At 44.4% G+C, this 21,434-nt stretch overlaps 1 protein-coding gene across 4 annotated transcripts in view; it reads left to right on the plus strand.

Annotated features, from left to right (window-relative positions):
* The first annotated feature begins 7,586 nt into the window (after positions 1 to 7,586).
* ARHGEF16 (Rho guanine nucleotide exchange factor 16) overlaps positions 7,587 to 21,434 on the plus strand; it is a 105,090-nt gene continuing 91,242 nt past the window's right edge. For 2 of the 4 annotated variants that reach the window (XM_069741856.1, XM_069741858.1), the window contains exon 1: positions 7,587 to 7,743. The gene's annotated coding sequence lies outside the window, so the exon portion shown is untranslated. Of the gene's footprint in view, positions 7,744 to 8,891; positions 9,083 to 21,434 lie in introns of all 4 variants that reach the window. The other 2 variants (XM_069741857.1, XM_069741859.1) reach the window with 2 other exon arrangements.

The raw sequence follows: 21,434 nt of genomic DNA on the forward strand, positions 1-21,434 counted from the left end.
ACTTAATCTGAGAGCAGCTTAATATAGGGCAAGTGAGCCTGATTCAAAAGATGTGTCACTTATTAGTCTGTGTGCTGTAGCTTCAATACAATCAGTATTTTATCAGAAAAAAATTATCAGTGTCTGACTAGGTCACATGTGCAGAACAGTCCAACTAATCTGCATAACCCCACCCCCACGCCTGATTGGCAGCTTGCTGACACTGCACAGTGTAGGCAGGAAGCTGCCAATCAGAGGTGTGTTTGGAGTTATACATAGAGCAACATTCTGACCACTGTTAATTCGACAGCAGAGAAAACAGGGATTCTATCAAAACTGCATCAAGAGGCCCAGTAAGTGATATATCACTGTAATCAGGCTCTCTGCCCCTACATCAGGAGCGTAATTACAATAGCTGCAGGGGTTCCAATCGTACCCGGGTCCTGGAGCCCAAAAAAGTTCCCTTGGCCTATATAAAAAGGCAAATTCTACTAAAGACGTGCAATAATTGTGAGCACCAATGAAGTTTTTGCATTGGGGCCCATAAGCTTACATCACTGCTCTATATTATGCTGCTCTCAGATTACACTGCAAAAAAAAACAGCTGACAAATTCCCTTTAAGTCACAAGAGCAAATGTCTTCATGGGACCAACCAGCTTCCATGGCTCTGCACCAACTCCTTCCCTACATGAAGGTGTATGACATTATGGAGAGTTACGTTCTCATGAGCGCCATCGTGCGGCTTCTCTGTGCGGTGCTATGTGGGGGACACTGGACAGAGAGGCCCCTGTACCAGGACAGTAATAATCACACACAGGACAGGGTGAAGGCAGCATTCTGCAACCACCCAGTCAAATCTCCCAGCAAGTCCAACTCCAACTATGTCTTCCTAGTGGAAGTTGCCCAAAGAATGAGCAACTCACTTCACTGATTCACGTACCCATAAATCAGAGATAATATTCACATGTCCATTTTCCTAGGTTTTTTTTTGTGGACTGATTTCCTTAGCAAACAGACATGGCTGATTTTGATCAGGATTGCCCATTGAAGCCAACAGATTTGTGAAAACCATGTGTGTTGCACCATAGTGCTGTACGAGAAGCTTAGAAACGTATTGATTATCAATAAAAAAAAATCAGATGTCACAATGATCAAAATCTATCTGTTTTCCTTGTAAAATGAAAAAATGGACTCCGTAATGGTGTCTCTATTCTGAACCAGTCAGTACAATGCATCTCAAGTGAGGAGGACTGGAGACGGTGATAAGAGAGTGACAATCGCGGCCGCAGAGGATGCAAATCCGACCAAGTCCATGAGAGAGGAGGACCCGCCAAGAACAGCACCTACTTCAGCTGGATGTGCGTCCGAGGAGGCGCATTCAGCTGAATTACATTGTGGCGTAGAGATGTAAAGGTGTGTGAATATTGACGTACGGTTTTATTGTGTAATATGACTAATGTACAGAGTTATAGCACTGACGCTGTTGTGTGGGTGCTGGAAGGTAACTCCTAAGGTAACTCTGGAACACTCAGCTCAGGTTTAGGGTAAGTATAGGACATGGGTTAGCGCATAAGATTGAGATTGATAGTTACTGTACATATAGGTTAGGGTTTAGGACACAGAGTAGAGACAGATAGGCAGTGGCGGGCCTATTTGTATATAAGTGATAGGAATAGTGTAGGATACAGTTAATTGTCTGGAACCAGCCCAGCATGGGCAGTGGTTAGGACAAGTAAAAAGGGGAACCACTTCCTGGTGTAGTTAGTTAGAGTAAGGCCGGGGTCACACTTACGAGTGCAGCGCGAGTCTCTTGCATCAATACTCGGCACTGCCGCTGGCACTCGGGACCGGAGCAGTGCCGGGTATTGATGCGAGAGACTCGTGCGAGTTTCTCACATTGCACCCCGGCCTAAGTGTGAGGTTCATGTGACAATCAAGTTCAAGGTGAAGTGGGCTGGAGGCAATAAGAGTACATATCGTTCTGGCATGTAAATCTACACTGTACAATTACAGAAAACAAACGTTTGGAAAAATGTGCAGTCTAAACAGACTGACAATCACCTGACAAACAAGCAAAACATTTGTTCGTTGGGTGAAATAATTTTTAAGCTTGCTTAGAAATCATCGTTATCTGCAGCATATCATTCTGTATGATCAGGACATGTGCTGCTGAGAACAACGACAGTCTATGATCACGTCCAACAGCAGAATAAAAGTTACTATTTATTAGAAAAAAAACTTTAAAACATGATAAAAATGAAACCTCAGAAACCTGACGCGTTTCTGGTGTATACAACACCCTTATTCATAGGACAACTGAGATAACATGTTAAAGAACAAATTTTATACTCAGCTTGCAGTGAATGAGCAAAAACAATAGGTGGAGCTCAAATAAATGCTGCAGAGGAAGTTGCAAACAATACAGGTGTCAACCATAAGACGATGAATGTGGTGCTGACGTCATTGACGTGAAAGGAGTTCATTGGCTTTGAACTCTGATTAACTTTTTGACAGCACTGCGAGAGTGAGAACTTTCTGGGCAGCTGAGAGCTGATGTTTTTAGCATCAGAGGGGACCAATATCCATGGCCCCTTCCTAGGCTATTAATATCATCCAGCAGCTGTCTGCATAGCCTTTGCTGGTTATTAATTATAAGAGGACCCTACATCATATTTTTTTGGGGTCCCCCATTTTAAAAAACAGAAAAGACTAAGCACACAGCTGTGAGCTGATATTAATAGCCTGGGCGCCTCCATGGGTATTACCCCCTTCCCAGACTATAAACATCTGCCGCCAGCTGTCCGCTTGCCCTCTGCTGGTTAATAAAATTTTGGGGGATCCCACTCCATTTTTTTCATAAAGGAATTTATTTACTAAAAAAAACATGTACAGTAAGCTACACACATATATATCTTTTTGTATCTATCTATATAATCTCCATATATACTGTATATATCTTGAAGAATATTTCCTTGGAAAATATGTGTAATCTACATAGAGAATTGCTGTATGTAAAAGCTCATGTTAAAATTGTATTCAATAGGATAGAAATGACATGGAAATTGAATATAAATCGGATGCCCTCTATATATAAACCCTAGTCCATGCCCTCATCATCTCCCGCCTTGACAACTGCAACCTCCTGCTCTGTGGCCTCCCCTCTAACACTCTCGCACCCCTCCAATCTATTCTAAACGCTGCTGCCCGACTAATCCACCTGTCCTCCCGCTATTCCCCGGCCTCTCCCCTCTGTCAATCCCTTCACTGGCTCCCCATCACCCAGAGACTCCAGTACAAAAGCCTAACCATGACATACAAAGCCATCCACAACCTGTCTCCTCCATACATCTGTGACCTCGTCTCCCGTTACTTTCCTACCCGCAACCTCCGATCCTCACAAGATCTCCTTCTCTACTCCCCTCTTATCTCCTCTTCCCACAATCGCATACAAGATTTCTCTCGCGCATCCCCCCTAATCTGGAACTCTCTACCACAACATATCAGACTCTCACCTACCATCGAAACCTTCAAAAAGAACCTGAAGACCTACCTCTTCCGACAAGCCTACAACCTGCAGTAACCACCGATCCACCAAACCTCTGCACGACCAGCTCTATCCTCACCTACTGTATCCTCACCCATCCCTTGTAGATTGTGAGCCCTCGCGGGCAGGGTCCTCTCTCCTCCTGTACCAGCCATGACTTGTATTGTTTAAGATTATTGTACTTGTTTTATTATGTATACCCCTCCTCCCATGTAAAGCGCCATGGAATAAATGGCGCTATAACAATAAATAATAATAATAATAATGCTAAGTGATAAAAATCGGATTGTACTTGCATGAAAATCGCATGACACTCGTCCCACTCTTCTTGATCAAAATCGGACCTTTTTTTTTTTTTTTTTTTTTTTAACAGTGATGGGCATGAGCCCTGGGACAACAAATGTGAATAGCCCATCCAGACTCCCATAATATGAACATATCTTAATGCATGTATTGACTTGTATACATAAGACCCAGACTCCTCAGACTATTCAACTGGAGAAAATGTTAAAAAAATATTTGCAAATTTGATTTGTTTACAAAACACGATTATTGCACAAATGGCAAGATGCAAGAATTTATCCTGAATAACAGAAGCCACAATGTGGGATTTTATTTATATGGCGACTCATCTATGGCTTTTAGCCACTATCTAACCCCAGTCTCAGCTCATAAAAGTTAATTTGCCTTTGACCTGCTGTAATTAATACAAAAACTAAGAGCCTGAGGCTGCACCAATGGAAAGCTGCCGTCACGGTTTTACAGGTAATTTTCTGCCCACATATTTGCCCTGCAGGATCCACATCACAGATATCACTCATACTGACGACATGGTGGAGGTAATGCAGTGCTAACGTCTCCCCTGCATGTGGGGGCATCACAACACAGAACCAGACCCCAATCAGAGGACAATAAAACGTTCACACTCCTGGTCTATGAACGGTTAAAATATTTATGGACACAACTGTTTATCCCTCTCCCATAATGATAGTTCTGCTTCATGTCACTTGTGTTATCTATTGCATTATTTCTGTGCTGTGTTGTCTATAAATATGTGATTCTTCCGATTTCATATTAGTCTATGCCTGATGAACAGACGTATGTAGTCTTGAAAGCTTGCAATTTGTTACCATCTATTCAGTTAGGTATCAACCACTGAGGACTCTCAATTCTAAATATTTTTCTATCTACTGGCCAACACAGTATCTGCATTTCCTATCGTTCGGTGCATTACTGAGACGGGAAGGAATGTCACCCTTCACCCTCAGCACTAAAATGGTTAATTGTTTTCTTCCCACACACTGTCCTCCTCCTCATATGTAGAACACGAATTTCCTCCCAGCTATGGAAAGGCAGATGTGGGCCAGCACAACCACAGCGCAGAACAGGACAACGCCATATCTGCGTCCACAGATCGTGCGCTGGGTCACAAGCCCGGCAGAACTGTTCACTTGTCGGGGATCCGGACTGCGAATTTCTATAGCGTTTAGGCACCATCTTTTACCCCTCCTCATGGCCGTCAGTCTTCAAATAGAAGAGCGGATTTATTTTTCCCAATTGTGCGACATTTTTTAAAAGCTTCAGGCGAGATTCTACCCTATAACGGCATATCTCATATTCATCATCTATCTTATTTGATAATTATCATGTCAGAAGTTAAAAAATGCCAGGATCGGTCCTAGAAAAAGCCTGATAAACGAGTAGTAATACGACCCCGACGACCCAACCTCTTATCCCAACTTATTTACACCCTACGAAAAGATTGTCTCAAGGACATATACATTTGATGATCAATTGTGGTATCATATTCATGATGGATTCTCTTTCTTTTTATGGGCCGCAAACCAAAGCAAACGAGTGATCGGCGATCAATCAGGTAGGAGATTTAAAACAAAAGCGCAAAGCGTAAAGTTGTCAACTTCCCGTTAGGATACGTTCACGCGGAGATTTCAAATGATTCAAAACCACTTAAGGAAACGCTCCTTTTTTTGCAGTTTTTGGGTTAGTTTTTTTTTTCTTAAAATGCTTTTTTTTGTTTTGGCAATCTTTTGATTGGACACAGTGCCCAGTCTGGAGAGGATTCCATCAGAATCTTTTTTTGTTGTTTTCAAAACCTCTGCAGGGAAAAACAACAACAAAAAAACACATCATATGAACAGAGAAGTGAATTTTCCCTAGAAACAAATAAGGATATGTTCACTTATAGTTTTTTTTTAAGTGTTTTTTATGCAGATCCGCTGCAAAATCCACATCTAAAATGCCTTCAAATAATCTTTGATGTGGATTTTTCACGCTCTTCGAAATCTTTGTAAAAGAGAACTGTGTGAACATATCCTAAAGCTACGTGCACATGGCGTCTTCTTCAGGCAGATTCCGATCAGAATCCGCCTGCAAAAAAAAGCTCCAATAACTGAACAAAATGCAAAGCAATGATTGCTGGGCAAATGTTCCGTATTATATCACGTCTTTAAAAGGGTATATCCGGGACTTTACAAAAATAAAAAAATGTATCTAAGAAGTAAAAGGCAGGTAATTGCACCTTACCTGCCCCTGTCATGGAGTCAGCTGCTTGTGCTGATGCGACAAGGAGGGACTTTCGAGGGATCCGGCAGTCAGTCAGAATGACCTCGGAAGTCCTGCCCTTTCGACAGAGTGGACTGCAAAAGAAGCCTTCGCTCTGTAGACGTGATGTCAGCGGAGGAGCGGTCTGTGACCTCTATGTGCTGGGAAGAGCGGCGCCGGGCACAACAGGCAGGTAAGTTACAATTACCTGCCTGTCAATGCTAAGATACATTTTTTGTTTTTTTTTGTAAAGTCCCAGATACCCCCTTTAACCTCCTCAGGGTTCATAAATCCTGAAGCAGTGAAAAGAAGTGACATGCTTGTTCTTGGCAATATAAATTAAAAGATGCCGGTGGTGGAGCCAAGAATTACGGCGAAACGGCTGGAAAAGCTGCTTCAGGAAAACAACCACTTCACCTGGGAAAATTCAGGGAGGCAATGATGGAGTCTAAAAGATGCCGTGTGCACATAGCCTAGGAAAAGCTTATGGGCCAATTGGGGTAGGTGCCCACGATGAGTTTTTGGTGAAGCATATTCGCAAACGAAATTGACATGTTGCAGTGTTATGTGTTGACTTTTCTATACACTTGCATTAGATGTGGAATACCTGCTTGTAAAAATGGACAGATGTCTTTAGCACCTTTCTGCAGCGGAAATGCATCAAATACACCTGTAATCTGCACATGATTGTATCAATAAGGTTTTTTTCAAAGCCAAATACTAAGAGGTATCAAAAACAAAGCAATATAGATATATATAATCACCAACAAGAGACAAAAACCGCAGAGTCAAAACTGCAATAAAAGCACAATGTAAAAAGGCAAGTAACCTCATGAAAATCTGCAACATCAAAAGCTCATTGTGGGAACATGTCCTAACAGAAGACTGAACGTGTGCACCACAGTGCGGTTTTGACATTGCTTTGCATTATGCCCTTTTTTTTAGGCGGCTTTTCTGCGCTTTTTTCAGGTTGGATTCCCCCCCCAGAAGACATACGATCATACCAATTGAGAGGAACCTCTCCAAATCCTTCTTGAGGGTATGTGCACACGTCAGGATTTTCTAGCAGAAATTTCCTGACAAAAAAACGGACATTTCTGCCAGAAATCCGCATGCGTTTATTTCGTGTTTCTTTTCGCGCTTTTGACGTGTTTTTTTCCCAATGCATAGAATAGCGGGAAAAACGCAAAGTAAACGCAAAATTAATGAACATGCTGCAATGCGGTTTTTGTGCGGAAAAAAAAAACGCATCATGTGCACAAAAATTGCAGAATGCATTCTAAATTATAGGATGCATATGTCTGCAGTTTCTAATGCGTGTGCCCATACCCTAAAAACTCGAAGTTCCAAAATTTGGATATTCTGTGCAGAAAACTTTTGCAAAAACTAGGTTCTGTGTGAACGAAACCTTACAGCAATTATTTCTAGGAAGCAGTGACAAAAGTAAAGAGCTGGGTGATTCCAGCTTGTGCAGCTGCCCTGGGCCTCCTCCTGTCCTGCACACACCTGGGTGATGTCAGCAGCATTATGGGCTGATCCAGCAGAGCAGACTGACACAGGAAGTGAGAGCAGAGAAGACTGCAGCACCCAGGACCATAGACAATAATGGGGGCCACCAGGGGACAAGACCACTGCTAGCCCAAGTCACAGCAGGCAGGTAAGACAGGAGTCAGGGGCTCATCCCCATATTCCTCCTCTTATTAGAACACTTTCTGACAAGCTGATGTCAGTAAGTCCAGGCTGTTCCCCCAGTGCTGGGAATGATCTGCAGCTCTCACCACTGGGATCTGTTGTTATGATTCAGATCTCTGTGTTCTATGATGAAATGTGACAATATTGGAGTTTGGGCTGTGTGTTTTCTGAGAAGAAAGAGAAGTTTGTCCATTGTTCCTAATGAGCCGTAACGATACCTTGTCGCATCCTAATAAGTTCCAGCAATTCTGTGTTTCTTAGATTTCCATTAGTTGTTGCTAAAATAAATAAATAAAAGCGGAGTTCTGTACCAAGTTGCCAGATCTGCCCAATATTTGGTGAACTCTCTCGCCACATTTCATATTGATTTTCAGCCTGTAGGCTCTTTGCTTTAGGACTTCTTGCAAGGTGGCACGCGGAAATTCCAGATTGTCACCGATGTAATACGCCAATTTAATTATGAAATGGCTCCATTTTAATAGGTTTGATGGAATTTTCAACCGTATGATCAGACATGGTCACACTTGTTTTTTTTATGATGCTGCCCGTGAATGTGGAAGGCCGCAGCGGCGAATGTCCGACAAACGTGCTGAGGTTTTAGGGCTGGTGACTGTTCTTGATATTAAAGTTGTGCCGTCATCACTGCAAAATGGGAACTCGTAATATTGAAATGTCATACGCTGTGTCGCTGGAACTTGTCACAACAGGCACAAAATAATGTGTGAAGCTTTTTAAGGTATCCCTGTTTTAGAACTGGACATGCTGAGAGTTGTAGTTCATCAGTAACTGAGGAGCCACAGGTGAGACATGAAGTAACTCCCATGGGGAGACACTTTATTCTTAAATTATTTTTTGTGTGTGGCTTATATAATTAAATATACTCAGAGGGGTGTTTTTTTTGTGCCGCTGCATCACATTTGATGGGTGAAAGTTCCACCAAGAATTCTGCTTTCTGATTTCCCCCCCCAAAATGTGTTTGTGCTGTTTTATTGGGGAGATAATGAGCTGCTGGACTTTGTGGCAGCCCTTCTCTCCAGGGCAGGTCTGCAGATCACACACACATTTGCTGTTTTGTTAGTTTGTGCCCACTCCCTTCTGCTTGTCTCTCCCTAGCCTGAAGGCGTGAGCCTGGAAGAGTCTGTCCCAGTCTTCTATCACTTTACATTTGCCTCTTGAATGACAGGAAAGCCGGACAAAGTGGATTCTCTCAGGCGCGAGGATGGGCTCAATTATTAACGACATAATGATCAAACTCTGTCAGAGTGTCAACTTAGTGTGATCTGATTCTCTCACAATTGTCACAGGTGAGGAGAAGATGGAGAATGTAATTTCTCAATTGTCTGAGTCCATAGATGTTCGGCAGCACTCAGATGACATCCGAGTGCAGTGAAATGTTTTACATGCACCCATAGACTTGTATGGGTGCACATTATCCAGTCATCAGATGCACTTACAGCATGATGCTCTTCCTTTTTTTTTTTCTTTTCTTGTCATGCCAAATCTGTATAAGGAAAAAACGCTAATCAGTACTGGCCATAGTATGACATTAGTCAGAGTGCTATCCGATAAAACATCAGACCACACTCGTGGGATCGAGCCCTGAGAATCCGCTTTTTCCCATTATAAGCTAAAGCTACTACCTTTTATCTTCCCTGTTATTGCAGTCTATCTATCTAAATCTAAGCCCTGCACTTCCCCCTACATATGCCAAAAAATACCTTATATAGTTCTGGCCCAAGGCACAGTCTGGTCCGATGAGAGGCTTTTTTTATTCTTCTTTTTCTCGACACCTCCTCAGACCATGCGCGTTCTGTCCTTAAGGTGTTATCTGAGCATGCTCGGGTGCTAACCAAGTGACTTTGGCATGCTCGAAAAATATTTTTGAGTCCTCGCGGCTGTTCAACCGCCGTAACACATGCGGGGATTGGTTGTTAAGTTATCCCTGCATGTGTTGCTTCTGTCGAACAGCGGTGAGACATGCAGCCGCTGGGACTGGAATATATTTTTCTATCGTGATGCCCATTTAGCACCCAAGCATGCTCAGATAACACCTTAGCACGTTAGCTCATCGCTAGTGATGAGCGAATATACTCGTTACTCGAGATTTCCCGAGCACGCTACCAACCAGGCAACCCCCACATGTACTTATGCTGGCTAACAGATGTAAATCATTCAGCTGCGGCAAGAAAAACTAAATCTCCGAGCACTAAAAAATCCTCGGAGGACCCCCAGCATGTGCGAGAAATCTCAAGTAACAAGTGTATTCGCTCATCACTAATGTGGATACCACATCCTACGTCACCTCAGATTGCCGCCCATCATGTCCCTGCACAGCTGTGACAGTAGGCCGCCAATTCTGCACATAGATTAGGCACCGAGAACAGGAAAAAGAAGCCACTCATCGGACCAAACTGTGCCGTACGCCAGAAATATCTGAGGTATTGTTCTGTCATTTGTAGGGGGAGTTCAGGGCTTGGATACAGGGCGATAGGCTGTGGTAATGGAGCAGGTAAAGGTGGTGGCTTTAGTTTATAGTTGGAAACCTGGTGATGCGTGAAGCCATCCAGGGCCACCATAGGCTGGGTGAGGCCCAGAGCAGAAGGTACCTTCTAGTGATGTCGTCCCTCATCCAAAATTCACAGAACAATTGCTGAGGCTGAATGGTGGAGATGCTGAATACTCCCTGCGTCCTGAGGGCATAGATACAACTGAAACTGGGGCATACCTCCCAATCCTTCAGGTTCCAGCAAGGCATTCCTGGGACACATTCCCAAATCCAGGAATGTCCCCCTAGGATGGCTGAAGGGCATGCAATACCTTGCATATCACAGATAAGTGGTCATTTCTGAGCATAACAAAGTCCCACATGTGAAGACGCTGTACTGGGATTATTGTGTCCCAGTAGGGCGGGTGATACTGAATAAGTCCCTAGGCCGAGGGGTTTTTTCCTCATGTTTTGATTTACAATGTCATAAACACTGCCCTATCCAGCTGCTTTGTCCACCGATGAATTATCAGTTTGTAACAAAAAGGGTGTAGGCCTGATATAAAGACTTTAGCTCGAAATCCAAGATCCTGGTTTAAGATCATGAGTCACATTATCAGGAAACCAGTTTTACAGGAGAAAAGAAGCGAGAGGCCTGTAGGAATATGAAACCGATCGGTTCAGGGGGTGTAACATGCATGTACTAATCCCAATGATCCTTTCCTAACTCCGATCTGTGACAATGGATAATATACCGCAACAATGCAGCAAAACACCACCTGCGAAACACCACCTGCCAAACTATTGTATACCAGACGATTCATAAACCATGAAAGATGGAACATCATGGCTGCAGCACTTTATAATAGGACAATGGAATGTCAGTCTTTACAGAGGATTCTCAAAGTTTGAAGTCATCCCCTATCCCTGGGATAACCGAGGGCAGCCTTTTTGCGCAAAATTTTGTGCCACTGAAGTTGCAAAGAAAACACTTAAGTCTATGTGCACACGTTGCGGATTTTGCTGCGGATCCGCAGCGTATTGGCAGCAGTTTTCCATGCGTTGTACAGTACCATGTAAATGTATGGAAAACGACATCCGCAGTGCACATGCTGCGGAAAAAAAAGGCGCGGAAACGCTGCGTTGTATTTTCCGCAGCATGTCAATTGTTTGTGCGGATTCCGCAGCAGTTTACACCTGCCCCTCAATAGGAATCCACAGGTGGAATCCGCATGAAATCCACGGTAAATCTGCAGGTAATCCGCAGTGCGTTTTACCTGCGGATTTAGCAATAATGGTGCAGAAGAATCCGCACACGAATCCACAACGTGTGCACATAGCCTTAAGGAAGAAAGGAGGCAAGCAAAATTCATGAATCATGTTCTCCATTTCGATGAATTTGGCACAAAAAGACCTCATCAAAGACCAGTAGTCGAAAAACAAAAAAAAAGATGAATTGCGCCCTTGATGTCCAACTATTTGGGTTGTCCTTTATTCATGGGACTTTCTATTGCTAGTCTGTATATATTAAAAAAGAAAAAAAAACCTCCTGGAATTGTCCACTTGGCTTTTGATGTATGTATAACAAATATCCTTAATCGAGTAATAAAGCCTCAAAGATCATGAAAACCAATACACAATTCCCATTAAATGCCAGGGAAAAAAAGGCATGCAAAGAAAAATAGAATGTACCGTACAATATTTTATTAGAACAACAATAAAAAATGGTATGACCACGAAAACTACAACAAACAAAGGTAAATCTCAATTAAAAAAACAATGTGTATTGTTTTGTATTACACTGACCCATACATAGCATTATATATTAGGATTGCATCCCAAGAGTATTTATACATAACCTTACGTATGGTGACTATCGGGCCTTCATATGGCCGTATGTCTTTAGCACTTTTTGCACTTTACTGTAAATTTTATATATGGATTTCATAGATGGTGGTTGCCCTCTGGTATCTTTGCATTTTTCATAAAATTGTGGCCTTTTGGCACACCTTTCACTTTAATTGCTTGGCACGATTGTATATATTCATATCATGGGAATATAAGGCCATATTCAAAGAATGCTTCAGAAAATTATGTGTATATCTATCACTGCCCTGTAGCTGCTTTGTTTTTGTAATTGAGATTTACCTTATTTGTTGTAGTTTTCGTGGTCATACCTTTTTTATTGTTGTTCTAATTAAATATTGTACATTTTATTTTTCTTTGCATGCCTTTTTTTCCCTGGCATTTAATGGGAATTGTGTATTGGCTTTTGATGTGGTAGTATTATGTCCATCCTTGATCAAACATAATTCAGATATTGACTTAGTTAGAACTCACCCAGCTCCCTAGTGCTACAAGGAACTGAGCGTGTGCGTGTACTCTCGTCAACTGATGGGGAGTAGCCCTGTTGCTCAGGTAAGCTGATAAATCACCGATGTAGCTGTGGCTAGCCACCACGTAATGTGTGTGGTGGTGTCTTGGATCCTCAGTGGTAAGGTTGAACTGTGTATGGGAGGATCAGGAGAAATTCTTGTTCATCGAATGACAAGGCTTCAGCAAGGTACATATACTTATTAGATTTTATGTAATGCGTAGCAGATACCCTTGACTAATTGTCTGATTTTGGTGTAGAAAGCATTGGCATATGGCTACCCTATGTCCAATATACAAATGACAGAAAAAAGACTCGCACATCCAAACTAGTGTGAATAGGTGCATACCAGGAGCAGCTACCTCCATACATAAATATACAAAAAAGGTTGCACTCTATCGTGCAAAAGCATGTCTAATATGAAATATATGAAATACGAATAGCAAAATGGCTTTTGAACATTAGGAAAATATTTAAGAGACGCTTTGCACAGAATTTGATATAATCAAATAGTGTGAGCCCATCAACCAATTGATGGTTGATGGGCTCACACTATTTGATGATATCAAATTCTGTGCAAAGCGTCTCTTAAATATTTTCCTAATGTTCAAAAGCCATTTTGCTATTCGTATTTCATATATTTTATATTAGACATGCTTTTGCACGATAGAGTGCAACCTTTTTTGTATATCTATGTCCAATATACATTAGACCAAAGTGGAAAACTCTGCTGCGAGATTGGTCTGTGGGACTTCTAGAGGTGTCAAGTGCTTAATCTTTCAGTGTAAAAGCACTTTATCATGTGGTAAGACAGACACCTGATGAATGAGCAAAACGCTCATTCCTTTGGTGAAATTATATTTTGTTCTGGTGTAACACCCCAGGAAGCCGGCTGTTACAGTGGTATTGCCTTCCTCACGGGGAGGGTGATGCCATGCCTGGAAGCGAGGAGGAACCTTTTAACAGGTAACATGTACATACAACACTGACTCCAGGCCAGAAGGGGGAGCTCTGAACTCGGTTTCAGGGAGCAAAGGAGGAGAGAAAAACTGGAGTGGAGCTGTGATTAGACTCACTCCAGGTTCAAGCACAAGAAACCGGAGGCCGGACTTCCGAGGTTGTGGGGGTAACTGTATGCCCCACAGCAGAAACCGGCGGGCAGGAGGTTCCAAGTCTCCTGGCCACAATTACATCGGAAGGCACAGCAGCAAATAGAGCCCGGAATCACCACAAGAAGGGACACCTGTAAAAGGCTTGAGTTGTCTGCCATGCGGGTAGTGTCTACCTAAAAGGGACAGAGATAAAGAGAGGACCTTGTGTGAAGTCTCAGACAGCAAAGAACTTAAACCACAGTGCAGTAAGGAAGGCTTCCAACCCCACCTGGCTAGGGGGATTCCAAATCGCTTCCAGGCTGCCTGGATTCCAAAGACCACCTGTAACCTGTACCTGAACTGCACCAGTAAAAGGTAAAGAGACTGCAATCTTGGGTCCTCCAATTCTTTCCCGCACTTTATCATCCTTACCAACTACATCGGGAGCCCTGGGGACTAAATTCTACCTGTGGGGAGCTGTACCATCTTCGCTGCAATACCATCATCCCCAGAGGACCCCTTTTAAGCAGCGTTGGCCATCCCTGGCCGAGTACCACAGGTGGCATCACGAACACTACATTAGACTTTATTCCCATTTTGATTAACCCCCTTTTACTGGACGCCCAGGGCCACGGACCGGGTCACTGCCACCGTGACAACCAGTTTAAGAACAGAACCGGCCAGGTACCGAATACCCCATGGCCCTAGCGGGCTCACCACTGGACAAAAGATTATTGTACTCGGCAGCTCGTGCTCCTGCGGAAAGAAACTTGCTCTATCAAATATCATGAGAAGAGCTCTTTCCTCACCCTGCAGTCTGACGGAAATGTGAACGCACACACTTCCATCGGTACGTCGCGCCGACTCTTCGTGACAGCCCCGTACCGACGGAAATGTGAAAGAAGCCTAAGCTGGAAATGCTCCCGAGGGTGAATGATGACACAGGTAGTTCTCTCCTTCTGCTGCATGGTGCTGATATTAATGGTTTCTGAGGTAAATGTCACCGTTATTGGTCTTTATTTGTGTAATCTGACTTGAAATGTGAAAACACAACTGATATCATATGTTACACCTGTGCTGTGAAGTAAGGGTCAGTTTCCCTGTCTGGTGGGTGGCTGAGTGTCATCTTGTGTTAAAAGCCCCCCATAAATGCATCCCACAGCCCCAAATGCTGGAGCGCTCTCATTAAGGGTATGTTTCCACGTTCACGAAACGCTGCGTGTTTGACACTACGTAGAGCCACAGCGTCAAACACGCAGCGTCCAGATGTTACAGCATAGTGGAGGGGATTTTATGAAATCCCATCTCCACTATGCATTAAAAGACCCATGCGGCATACCCACGGAAACGGACATGCGGCACGTCTTTTCAGAACGCAGCATGTCCTTACAATGCTCAAACAACGCACGAACAATGCAGATGACCTGCCAGTGACCTCAGGTGCAGATTTTACCTGCGTAAAATCCTGACCAAATCCTGATGCAATCCTGAACGTGGACACAAACCCTTACGCCTTCCCAATGCAGCCATTTTTATTCATTTTACCAATTTTGCGCCCCCCCCCCCCCCTGATTTATCATGTTCATTCTGCTGTAAAAATGAACTGGTTACACGATTTTCTGGGGCGGTACAGTCATGGTGATACCAAATTTTATTTTTTTGTGGTTAAAAATAAAAAAAAGTCGCCATTTTCTGAGGAGATATATATACTAGCTATTGAACCCGTTCTACGCCCGGGTGGCGAGCATTTATATTGGTATATGGTCCCCATCCTGTCATGTGCTGCTCCATCCTGCGTCCCCATCCTGTCATGTGCTGCTCCATCCTGCGTCCCCATCCTGTCATGTGCTGCTCCATCCTGCGTCCCCATCCTGTCATGTGCTGCTCCATCCTGCGTCCCCATCCTGTCATGTGCTGCTCCATCCTGCGTCCCCATCCTGTCATGTGCTGCTCCACCATCCTGCGTCTCCATCCTGTCATGCGCTGCTCCATCCTACGTCCCAATCCTGTCATGTGCTGCTCCATCCTGCGTCCCCATCCTGTCATGTGCTGCTCCATCCTGCGTCCCCATCCTGTCATGTGCTGCTCCATCCTGCGTCCCCATCCTGTCATGTGCTGCTCCATCCTGCGTCCCCATCCTGTCATGTGCTGCTCCATCCTGCGTCCCCATCCTGTCATGTGCTGCTCCCATCCTGCTACGCACAGGCGCCGATTCCGGCACCAGGAGGAGAAAGAGAATGGCGGCGGAAATGCCGTAAGTAAGAAATGGCTGTGGCATGAAGTGCCACAGCCTCATGGCACAGCAATTTGTTACTTACGGCATTTCCGGTGCCATTGTCTTGCTCCTCCTGGTGCCGGAATCGGCGCCTGCGCAGTACGCGCTTTCCGGCGCCATTTTATTGAAGACACTGCTGTGTGATTCCGGCACCAGGAGGAGCAAGACAATGGCGCCGGAACTGCCATAAGTAAAAACTTTCTGTGCCGGGCGCACATACGGCGCCCCCGTGCTCCTGACCCCCTGCTCTCGTCGGCATCTCCCCGTACTCTCGACCCCCTGCTCTCGTCGGCATCTCCCCGTACTCCCGACCCCCTGCTCTCGGCGGCATCTATAATCTAACGCTGGGAGCGTCGCGCCTGCGCAGTCTATTAAGGCTTCGGACAGAGTGACGCTCCCAGCGTTATATTATAGATTATATATATATATATATATATATATATATATATATATATATATATATATATATATATATATCCTCATATCTGAGGTATCAAGCCATGCTCGCTCCACATGGCCCCGCCCACTCCGCATAGCCACACTCACTCCAAACGCAAAGCCCCGTCCACACGGCCCACGTTGTTAGCGCACACGGGCAGAGACACATTCACCTCGAAAGCCACCCTGCAAAACTCACCGGCTGCAATATCCCTGCTGCCGCGAGCTACAATCAGGGCCGCCGCCTTCATGATATCAGTGCGCGGCAGGCACAGGCCACATCTAGCTCCGTTGTGTCTAAAATGGAGTTGCTTCCTGTGAGGCATGGCGTCAAGGGAAAGGGAGGAACCTCATGGATTACACTGCTCATAACAGGAAGTTGCTGTGCACATGTGAGGTGAAAACGAGTGGAGTGAGGGGAAAATGAGTGTGCTGTGTATAAAGGAGGAGCGTGAGGTGCATGAGGAGGCTGTGTAAAAAGGAGCATTAGGTGCAGGAGTTTTACAGGCAATGTTATACATCAAAGACAACTGCTTAATAGGCAATGCCATACACCAGACTACTGCTTAATAGAAAATTCTGTACACCTCATACAACGTCTTAATAGACAATTCCATACAACAAAGACAATTGCTTAAGATGTAATGCCATACACCAAAGACAACTGCTTACTAAGCAGTGGCATATACCAAAGACATGCTTAAAGGGAACCTGTCACCCCCAAAATCAAAGGTGAGCTAAGCCCACCGGCATCAGGGGCTTATCTACAGCATTCTGGAATGCTGTAGATAAGCCCCCGATGTTACCTGAAAGAGGAGAAAAAGAGGTTAGATTATACTCACCCAGGGGCGCTCCCGCTGCGGTCCGGTCTGATGGGCGTCACGGTCCAGTCCGGGGCCTCCCATCTTCTTACGATGACGTCCTCTTCTTGTTTTCACGCTGCAGTTCCGGCGCAGGCGTACTTTGTCTGCCCTGTTGAGCAAAGTACTGCAGTGCGCAGGCGCTGGGAAAGGTCAGAGAGGAGCCGCGGTAGGAAGACAAGAAGAGGAGTCATCCTATGAAGATGGGAGGCCCCGGACCGCGACACCCACTGGACCAGACCGCATCAGACCGCCCATGGGTGAGTATAATCTAACCTCTTTTTCTCCTCTTTCAGGATACATCGGGGGCATTACAGAATGCTGTAGATGAGCCCCTGATGCTGGTGGGCTTAGCTCACCCTCGATTTTGGGGTGACAGGTTCCCTTTAATCAGTGCCATACTCCAAAGACAACTGCTTAATAGGCAATGCCATACACAAAGGACAATTGCTTAACAGGTAATTCTATACACCACAGATGACTGCTTAATAGGCAATGTTCATCTTTGCATCAGAAGTATAAACCAAAAATATTGTTTATCAAAAGGCTCTTGACTGAGTTGATGATAAAAATTTCTATCAATACTTGGGTAATCATTTAGTTAATTTGTGTTGCAAATCTGTAGTGTTGAATATATGATGTGAAATGTTTTTATGTGCAATGTAATCATTACAATTTGTTATAACTAACTACAGTCATTTACTATACCCGAGCAAAGCCGGCCTCTTCAGCTAGTAGTTAATAAATAACATTTCCCACATGTTGACTTTACATCAGCATAATTTTTGAAGCAACATTTTTTTTTTCGGTACAAAGTTATAAGGCCGGACCACACTTTCACAATGCTAGAAACTCGAGCATCAATACCCGGCACTGCCACTGACATTTGGGACCGGAGCCTACGGCTGCATAGAAATACATGCAGCCACACACTCTGGTCCTGAGTGCCGGCGGCAGTGCCGGTTATTGATGCGAGACACTCGCGCGAGTTTCTCGCTTTGTACTCGCAAGTGTGGCCTAAGGGTTAAAATCTCTGACCAGCTATTTCTCATTTTTCCAGCAAAACGTACAAAACCATTTTATTTTTTAGGGACCACATCACATTTGAAGTGACTTTCAGGGCCCCATATGACATAAAATACCCAAAAGTGACACCATTCTAAAAACTGAACCCCCTTAAGGTGCTCAAAACCACATTCAAGAAGTTTATTAATCCTTCAGGTGCTTCACAAGGATTATTGGAATGTAAAAGGAAAAAAATTAACATTTCACTTTTCTCAGTCCCCCATGACAGTACCACAGAGAGAGGGGATCCGCCCTTCAGGGACAGGAAACCTACAGGATAAAAGGGCGGTACCTCTCCCCCGCATCAGTTTGGTTTCCTGTCCCTGATGGGAGACCCATTCGGTGTCGGTACCTTAACATCCGAAGATCAACGCGGGATTCCGGAGCCGGCCAGTCCGGGTTCTGGCAGCGGGGAGGCCCCTGCCACTGGCTGGTGTGGTGTCCGAAGCCGCCACCGTTGGGACTGATGGGTGAGCTGGGGGGAAGGGTGGCCGCCACTCCGGATGGGAGACATGGGGTTCCGGCCAGCATGCACGAGGATGCGGAGGTGTTCCAAGATGGACGCCGCACCGGAACTAGCAAGGACTTCCAGTTTTCATGGCGGTGCATGCGCAGTGTGTGCGGAGTGCACCAAGATGGCCGCCGCCCCCCCCCCCCAGAATGAAGCACTTCTGGGTCTCTGCGCGGATGCGCAGGAGAAGGAAAAAAAAAAAAGAAAAACCTTCCCCAGCGACGCAGCTACAGGGGGAGGGACTGGTAATAGGCGCCAAACTTTAAAAGAGCAGTGAATTGTGGAACTCCCTTCTGCATGCCATATCATGTCGGCGGCATACCGTATTACTGCGTCCCATTATAAATGTCAAATACGCTCAGTCAGCCGCTCTCAAAAATATTAAGAGGCTCATTAAGGAATCTTATTAGTTTACCTTCCAAACATTGCGTATCCACATGAGCCCAACTAAGACGCAATATTGTAATTGTAGACGGAATATTCAAGTAACAGGACATAATGTAGACAGCATCTATATATGCTAGTTACACAAGAGGTGGATACAAATAAATTCCGGTTATATATGGAAGCGGTACTTTGCCTCTTTTTTCTCCCCTCTCACTATTGGAGTTGGTAGGAGATTTATTTTCTTATTTATGAACCAGCAAAAATATAGGCTGGCACAAAGGCTTTTTATAACCGGAATTTATTTGTATCCACCTCTTGTGTAACTAGCATATATAGATGCTGCCTACGTTATGTCCTGTTACTTGAATATTCCGTCTACAATTACAATATTGCGTCCCAGGTGGGCTCATGTGGATACGCAATGTTTGGAAGGTAAACTAATAAGATTCCTAATTGAGCCTCTTAATATTTTTGAGAGCGGCTGACTGAGCGTATATGACATTTATAATGGGACGCAGTAATAAGGTATGCCGCCAACATGATATGTTTGTGGAGCACTGAGGTGACGTTGCTGTGAGCCGGGGATGCAGAGGAGCGATTCCCCCGGCAGATCCGACAGTGCTATTTGTGATGACATACTGAAGGGGCGGAATCATGCCGCCGTAATCTAGAGGCGGTACTTTTGATATGACGAACATATAGCAGGCACGGGCCTGACAGCGGCATCTGGGATGATACGTCAGGTGGGCGTGTATAAGGCACTGCAGCCTGTGGGCGGACTTCCCGAAATGACGTGGTTTATGTTGGAACGCATGCCTGGAACGCATAGGGAGAAACAACGTTATTGGGAAGACGCACTGGGTGTGCGTAGTCATGACGCCTAAGGGCGGACATCCGCCCTCACTCTGAACTTCCGGTGAGTTGCACGAGGAGAGGCACATGGAGATTCCCGGAAGTGGTAGAGGTGGACTTTCTGACCTTCTGGCGCTCTAGGGTTATGAGGATTAACCCTTAACAAGTAGGTCTTTATATAAAGCATAGACAAGAGCGGCGACAGACCGCAGGATGTTATTGAACAAGGAGGTTGTTTATCCCTTGTGAGGGAAACATCTCCCCCCCACCCCTCAAATTGGCAACTTACTCATTTAATCTTCCTCCCCTGATGATTTGAAAAAATGAAACGCGTTGGGAGGCCACGAGGATAAAAATTCTGATGCGCTAATATCCCAATGGTGGGTTCTTAATTATACGGGGGCTGAATTATACCCGTTTCCCCACATTTCTTTGGGATTGATTTGAGGCATCTATGTGGAACCGTCCGTGAGAGACCAGGTGGAATCAACGCACACTATCTGGGTGAGACCGTTCCAATACCTCAGCAAATGTCCTTTTATACTTATGGCAGTCATGTATTATGCGATATTTATTCATTACACCTAGTTTGTGCTGATTTTTGAAAATATAGATGAGTAGCTGCATGAGGCCAAAGGTCAATGCTTTACTATTGCTCAAATTGTAAGTGTCCATGAGCCTAGTGACTTTGGAATGCATTTGAGTAATTATGGACACACCTATGAGAAATAGACATATAGTCTGGGTGTACATATTAGTATTAGTTTCTGTAATTCATGTTTGTCTTGTCGTTTTTGTCTAAAAGGTTCTAAAAAAAAAAAAAAAACACTCCAACTTCCAAAAATATAAAGCTTTGTCATTTATGAGTCTTTTGGGTTGATTGAGAACATAGTTGTTGATCAATAATAAAAAATAATCCTGTAAAATACAACTTGCTTCTGCACAAGGTGTATGTGGTAACTCCCCTGAGGTCCTCCCCCCAACAACAAGAAGCCCTAGAACAAGAAATAATAAAACTTATAGACAAAGCCGTCATCCAGGAAGTCCCCCCTCTGGAAAGAGGGAAGGGATTTTATTCCCCGTTATTTCTAGTTCCAAAGCCAGATGGATCCTTCAGAACAATAATAAACTTACGGAAGTTAAACAGTTATGTGAAAAAACAGAAATTCAAACTGGAGTCAATAAAATCGACTATCAAAAATCTGTTTCCGAGCTGGTTTATGGTAGTACTGGATCTCAGCGACGCGTATTATCACGTCCCCATTCACAAGAACTCTCAAAAATTCCTCAGACTAGCGGTGTCCATGAAAGGAGAAAT

Source organism: Ranitomeya imitator, chromosome 10, assembly GCF_032444005.1.
Source record: "Ranitomeya imitator isolate aRanImi1 chromosome 10, aRanImi1.pri, whole genome shotgun sequence".
Classification (NCBI taxonomy): domain Eukaryota; kingdom Metazoa; phylum Chordata; class Amphibia; order Anura; family Dendrobatidae; genus Ranitomeya; species Ranitomeya imitator.